General features: G+C 47.6%; 1 long non-coding RNA gene across 1 annotated transcript in view; it reads right to left on the reverse strand.

Annotated features, from left to right (window-relative positions):
• Window positions 1–2201: 2201 nt before the first annotated feature.
• Window positions 2202–7415, reverse strand: part of LOC120247496 — a 7325-nt gene continuing 2111 nt past the window's right edge. Inside the window, exon 2 of the long non-coding RNA XR_005532328.1 lies at window positions 2202–2513. This is a non-coding gene — a long non-coding RNA (uncharacterized LOC120247496). The remainder of the gene's footprint in view (window positions 2514–7415) is intronic.

Raw genomic sequence — 7415 nt, forward strand, 5'->3', positions numbered from 1 at the left:
GGAGATTTGCTCCTTCCTGATACTCCTGTGATACATCCCTGACCTTTCAGAATTTTTCTTTCATTTAAAAGGAGTTACAACAAAAGTACATTTTATCCTAAACATATTTAACCTTCATTATAGGTTTTATTAAAGTCTGTGGAGGTAGACACGCACAAGGGAAGCTGGAGGAAGGGTAGAAGAGAGAGAGACGCGGGAGGGGGGAAGACAGAACAGAGCGCGCTTGGCCAGCGCTTGGGTCCCGGAACCAGGTGTGACTTAAGCATTCTGTAAAGACCCGCTGTCACGTCTCTCGGGGCCCCTGCACTCGCTGTGGAAAACAACGGAATTTCACAACATTTCAGGGCTGATTGTGGGAGAGAGCTCCCAGCTGCTTCCTTGCTTAAGACGACAGTCCCATAGGCTCCCTAGCAAATGTCAGAAATATCAGACCTCCTCCCAGACAAATACCTCAGGAAAGACATTCTCAGGGCAGCTGAGGACACTCAGTTCTGTTCCCTCGTATCAATAGTGTCTTTGACTAACGCACTTGGCTCACGGCTGCTGAGACTTCCAGTGGGGAATTCTTTGCAACCCTATGTGGTACATCATCTGGCCCATAAATAAAAACCTGCTTTTCTTTCCTTTGAGGATAAACAGTGTCATTAATGGACTGGAGCGGGGTGGAGGGGGGTGGAGGGGGGGGTGTTCGGTTCTCAAAGGGAGACGGAGCCCAAGATCTTGGACTCGAAGTTCAGGGAAGGGTCGCCCTCTTTGACTGAAGGTTTAAAATAAGGAGACTTTTGCTATCATAGCTCAGCGTGAATTCACTTGGAAACGTGACATGCTGTGAAAAGAAGCTAAGATGACATGGCGAAGACAGGCATACTAGTCATAACAGAGTCTAAGAAATGTGAGGTGGGTAATGAGAATTTCTCAGTATGTCCCTGGCACTGTCCCCGGGGGGGGGGGGGGTGGTGGTGAGGTAACATGGTGTCTGGTCTGCTTGGCATTCTTAGCGTGAGCTAATAATTTGACATTCTGGTTTTTAAAGTGGTGGGAATCTGTTCATCAGGATTTGAATAGATCTAGGAGGTAAGAGAATCTCTGAATCTATTTTTTTTTAAACCCGCAATGGTTTTGGTATCCATGGTCTCGTTGGCATTTCCGAACATTACTGCTTACTCTCCACCTTCACACACCACTGCCCTCATCACCTCCATGTCATAAATAGAGACTGAGGCTTCAAGAGGCTAAGTAACTTGCCCAAGGACAGGGGCTAGTAGCTGACCAGTGGCAGTCCTGGAAGTTGAGTCCAGGGTGTATCTGGCTTCAAAATCCGTGCATTGAATCAATTCCTGAGACCCGGAGGCTCAGAAGAGCTGGGTGCAAAGACACAGAATAGACAGAGACCAAGAGCCTTGGGAGCTGTGGGCCAGGAACTGTGGACAAAGACCAAGCACATATGAGAAGTCTAGGCTAGTCGTCTGAATGACCAAACATGCATTTCTTACAAATCACAATATCGCAGCAAGCAACTCTCTTGTGACATGACTATGGCTCTGATGAGAGAGTAGGGTGAGCACGAGCTGCAGGGGCCCCGAAGCACGCCTGGGAGCCGGAAAGAACCTGCAGGATGAGTGGAGTGGCCAGGCAGACACGGGGAAGCTTCCTGCCAAGAAAAGAGAAGAGCTCGTGCAGGGAGATGGAAAGAGCTAGAGCTGGAGGGAAAGAGCCTGCGGAAGGAACCGGAGTCTGAGCTAGCTGAAGGGCCACCCCGGGGGGCAGCGCTGGGGGGCAGTCAGGAGCAGGGGACCGCACACGCGTGAAGGTCACTAAAATGAGCGCGGCGGCGCTCTCACACACAAGACGCACGCGCAACAGATACACTAGATGTTTCCACAATATGTGTCTCTTCTAGGCCTTTCCAGCTCTGAGGTCCTCTTATTCCACAAGGAACACATGAGCTCCGCTCTTTATTCCAATCCAGTTAAACAAATACCTATTGAGGGACCCATCGGCCTAATCTTCACCCTTTACTGAGTCTTTGTCCTTTAATTAACCATCAGCAAGTATTTCCAGCAAGTGGTAAATGTTCCAGCATCCTTACAATTCTCCGGGGCAGGAGTCTCTTCCCAGCATGATCTCGGCGCATCAACAAAACTCCCCATCACATTTGTTAACCCTAAAAATAGAAACGGCGAGTTATTTTACCAGTAAAAGATGGGTTCATCCGGGGATGAAAGAGAATTGTATTCTGGGACAAACAAGCTGTGGCAAAACTATAGGCACATTGGGAGAATGAAGGAGACATGCATCCCCCCCTTTTTTTAAGGCGAAAGGGGGGGGTAATTGAGGAAGCCTGTCATAAATGAAAAGTCTATAGGAGTAAACTTGGGGTTCCAAGAATGGTGGCTTTTCACTGGCCGGTCAGCTGTCTGGCGATGAGGAAAGGTCTCTTCCTTCTGCAGGATTAGTAGGTGGTATCCACACGCAAGGTCAAGTCTGGCTCCTCCTATCTGGTCTGCAATAGACTTCAAGGGGTAGGTCATGAGCTCCCTTCCTTCCAGAAGCCTCCAACCTCCATTGTAGTGAGGTTCCCATTACTAAATTTTACATATATTGTTTGGGTCTAAGACCCCCGAAGGTCTCCACAGTTAGCTGCCCAGAACTGTGAGGCCGACAAACCCGGCCCTCGCCTCCCACAGCCGCCATCTTGCCACCAGCCCAGGAGGGAGGCTCAAAGTTTTCTCTTCTGCCCAGACAATGCAGTGCTGCCTTTCCCCCGATTTCCCGGCAGCTACCCCCTCCTAACCCGTGCTCTGCTATCATCCAAATCCGTTGTACCTTCATTTCCAACCTCTTCCACCTCCTAGCGTTACAGGAAACCTGGCTGAAGCCCAAGAATATCCCCTACCCTCTCTCTGAAATGGACACCCCACTTTCTTTCATCTTAGAGCCCTCAGTGGGCAGCAGCTCCCTCTTCCTCAGGCACAAACCTTGAAGCCCAGCCCACCACACATATGGCTGACAGCCTCTGGCCCTATACTCCCTACCCTCATTCACTGAGGACTTTGATGCCTCCCCCATGGCACTCCTTTCTCCCACAGCATCCTGGGAACTTTAACACTCATGGAAAGACTTACACAACACCGTAGCCTGGGCACCAATGATCTTCCCGCTCCTTCACTTCGGGTTTCCATAGCTTGGATGTTGGCATCACCCAGAACTCTCTTCCCTCTGAAACCCTTCCCTCTGAGTACCTTACTCTTGACTCCCATCTGCTACCACCCCTACCCCATCAGTCTGTCTGTGTGCTGTGCTCACCAAGATCCCCTAAACCTCTGACCTCTCCGTTCTTCTCCCGTCAATTTTACTACCACACGGCCACTTGTGGTATACATACATCTAGGCTAGATCTCTTTGAATTTTACTCTTGGGTATTCAGGTTCCTTGTAGACACTCTTCTAGAATGGACTGTACAAAAGTTAACCAAGCACCAACCCATGAACTCATCTTTCCCATCCACACTTGCTCTTCCTCGCATCTGCCATCTTGAAAAATGCCACCACCAGCCACCCAGTCACTCAAGCTAGAATCCAAGGAGTACTGTTTGACTCTCCATCATTCTTTTATGCAGCACCCCCAAACACATCCGGCTATGCTCCCTTAATATCTCTCATGACTCTTGCCCTGACGTTACTCTGCAGAACAAAACTCACTGTTTATCTGAGTGACGGCAATAGTCTTTTAATTGGCTTCTTAGCCTTCAATCTACCTGCTACCACCCTTCAATCTGTCTTCCAGAGTAATATTTATAAAACGCCACACTGAACCTGCTCATTACAGCTCAAAACTATTCAGTAGTTTCTCTTTGTTTATAGGATGAAACTTGAGTGCCTGAACATGTGGTAGGAGACTCTTCAACATTTTCATCTCCGGACACGCTGTTCCTGGAAAATTAGGTTTTGACCAACCACTCGCCTTTCCTGGAATGTGTCTAGCTATTTCCAGCTTGCGAGGTTTTGTTCTTTGGCTCTTGCTGCTTAGAATTGCTTTGCTCTCCTTTGTTACTTGGCAAATAGCTACCTATCTTTTAAGAGTTGGCTCAAATACCACCTAGCCTGCTCTCCCTCCTGTGGTGAGAATCAACCTCATTCTATTCTGCGTGCAGTCTCTACCACAGCACTTTCAGTGATGTGTTGCGCTTATTTGCGAGTGCTTGCAGGGAGGGGTCGTGTCTGATTCATCCTGATGTGCCCAGCACAGTACCTGACAAGCAAAAGACTCCGATAATTTTTTGCCAGCTTTTTTGAAAGATAATCTGCATACAGTGAAGCTCACCATGTTTAATTACAATTCAGTGAGTTTTGACCAATGTTTACAGCTGTGTACCATTATTGCGATCATGATATAGAAAATTTCCATCTCCCCAAAGTTCCCTTAAGCCCCTCTATATTTAATCCCTGCCTCCCACCCCCTGACCCCTCGCAGGTTTCTGTCTGATCTGCTTTCTATCATTATAGTTTTGGTTTTTTGTAAAATTTCACATATGCGAAATCAAATAATACGGAGCCTTTGTGTCTGGCTTCTTTCGCTTAGTATATTTTAGTGGTGCATCCACGCTAACATATATGGCTCTAGTTCATGCCTCTTTTCTTTCTGAATAGTATTCCATTCTATGGAGATGCCATAGTTTTATAATTTATTTCTTCTTTCCTAGGAGACTTAGGTATATACATATACATATCTCAACTATGGCTATCTGGTTGTTCCAATATCATGTTAAAAAATCATCCTTTCTCCATCAAACTGTGTTGTCAGTTTCATAGAAAATCACCTGGCCACATATATGCAGATATATCTTGGGATTTCATTTCACTGAACTACTCGCCTACCTTTGCACTGAGACACTATCTTGATTGCTGTTGCTTCAAAACCAGGGAATGTGAGTCCTCCAAGGCTGTACTTCTTTTTCAAAACTATTTTGACAATTCAAGGTCCTTGGCATTTCCATGCAAATTTTAGAATCAGTTTGCGGATTTCTATAAAGAAGGCTGCTGCCATTTTGATTGGTATTGATGTTGCACTGAATCCATGCATTCATTGGGAAAGAGCCGACATATTTTCGTTGAATATGTGAACTCCTTCAACATGCGAGGTGCCTAAAATCCTTTCAACTTGTGTAGTGCTTTATCATGTACAAAGCCAATTCACATGCATTGCATCATGTGATTCACCTAATAATGCTGTAAGGTCAAGAGGGAAAAGCTGGGCTCACTCTGCAAACGGGAAGACTGGACTTGGGACACTTGACTCAGGCCCACTGGCGGGCGTATGGTGGTGCCAGGTAGCCTGGTGTTTTCTGGTGTTTTCATTTCCCTTCCACGGTGTATTCGATGCTGTGGACATCGATGTAGCGTATCTACAATACCGATGTGTGGGTCTAGGCAGAGAAGACTTGGCAATACTGTAAATTCCACCCTACACTTCCGCTCTCTTACTTGAGTAAAGAGGAACCTTGAGACCCATCACCCCTGCTTTCACACCAGCTCCGGGGAGCTGCCTCCAACGTTCTCATGCATTGCAATCAACTGGGGAGCTTCACAAATGCAGATGCCTAGGCCACACACCCCCCCCAAATTTTGATTCAGTTGTCTGGGGGGAAGGCCTGGTGTCAATAAGTCATAAGGGCTTCCCAGGTGATCCTATACACAGCCAGGATTGAAAACTGCCATTTTCTGGGGTTTCTGGGAAAGAAAGAGCAAGAGTCAGAGGGGAAATTTCTGAGAGTCGGAAAAGAAGTGGAAGGCCCATGCGTCACCGGCGTTAAGGGTCCCTGTGATGGGAAGGAAGGAAGATGCAAGAGCTGGTTGGAAGGTCTTGCCAAAATTCCTAAGCAGAGTTAGGAAGAGATACTAAAACTATGGCAACTCCCCTTTGGGGAATTGATCCCCATTCCTTTAAAAATACTCTTACCCTTACTGAATAAGAAATTCGACTGTCATGGAATCAGATAAATTCATCACAGGAACAGTTTGGGGATTATTTTGGCCCATTTTTCTATTTCACAGATAAGAAAACTGAAGGGTCTGGATGCCAGTGACTGTCCCCAGAGTACAAGCAAAGTCAAAACTGGAATTCAGAGCCCTGGCTCCCAGTGGGGGCTCTTTCTACTTCTCTGTGCAACCGAGGCCACTGGCTTATGGGAGGCTTGATTTTCCAGTTCACGGGCCATTCCCACCACTGTCCCCCAAGTCTTAGAGCATCAGAACCATGAGGAAAATTTAGAATACTGATTCCTGAGGCACCTGGGTGACTCAGGTGGTGAAGCGTCTGACTTCGGCTCAGGTCATGATCTAACTGGTCGTGGGTATGAGCACTGCATGGGGCTCTGTGCTGACAGCTCAGAGCCTGGAGCCTGCTTCAGATTCTGTGTCTCCCTCTCTCTCTGCCCCTCCCCGACTTATGCTCTGCCTCTGTCTCTCAAAAATAAATAAATGTAAAAAAAAAAATTAGAATACAGATTCCCAGGTGCAGCCTAGAATCCAAATCTTGGGGTTGGGGACTAGGAATTGGATTCAAACCATTCACTTCTTTTCCCATGCTCCCTCTTGGCCCCGTTTTTAGTGTCTGTGAACTCCAGGGCCCGGAGAGGTCTACCATGAGAGTCCTTGGCACTTCCTAGATTCGGGGATTATCTGTGAGTTTTATGTACTGGAGAGTCTATGCCCCCCCCCCCCGCATTATTAGGAGCGAACAACACAAGATTTATAGCCGTATGCAACCGAGATTCCATCCTTCCCTCCCACCCCTGTGCGTGGGTGTCTGAGACTGGGCTGACATCCCCGCCTTGCTGTCGCTCTGGGTGCGTCTCCGGGCGCTCCTCTGGCCTCATCTGCAAAAGGGAGAGCTTTTCGCAGCAACTTTATGTGATGCCGCACACCTTCAGTGAGTCAGCACTTGTGAAGCGCCCTGAGCGGCCTGCGGGAGCTGGAGACACAGGGCCATGATCAGTTCTAGTACGCGTGAGTGCTGGGTCCCCAGGTCTCTGCATGTCCCCAGCAATTCCTTAAGTGCAGGGCACGGCCAGCTCTCTGCCTCCCTGACCCCCCTACCCTGCTTTCCACTTCCCATTTGCAGGCTTCACTGAGCCACACCTTCCTTTTTTTTTTTTTTTTTTTTAAGCTTACTTATATTTATTTTGAGAGAGAGAGAGAGAGAGCAGGTTAGGGGCAGAGAGGGGAAAAGAGAGAGAATCTCAAGCAGGCTCTGCACAGTCAGTGCAGAGCCAGACAGACGCAAGGCTCAAGTTCACGAGCAGTGAGATCATGACCTGAACTGAAACCCAGAGTCAGATTCTTTTTTTTTAAAAAAAAATTTTTTTTTAATGTTTTATTTATTTCTAGGAGAGAGAGAGACAGTGTGAGCAGGCG

This window comes from Hyaena hyaena, unplaced genomic scaffold (assembly GCF_003009895.1).
Source record: "Hyaena hyaena isolate Hyena2069 unplaced genomic scaffold, ASM300989v1 scaffold_11, whole genome shotgun sequence".
Classification (NCBI taxonomy): Eukaryota; Metazoa; Chordata; class Mammalia; order Carnivora; family Hyaenidae; genus Hyaena; species Hyaena hyaena.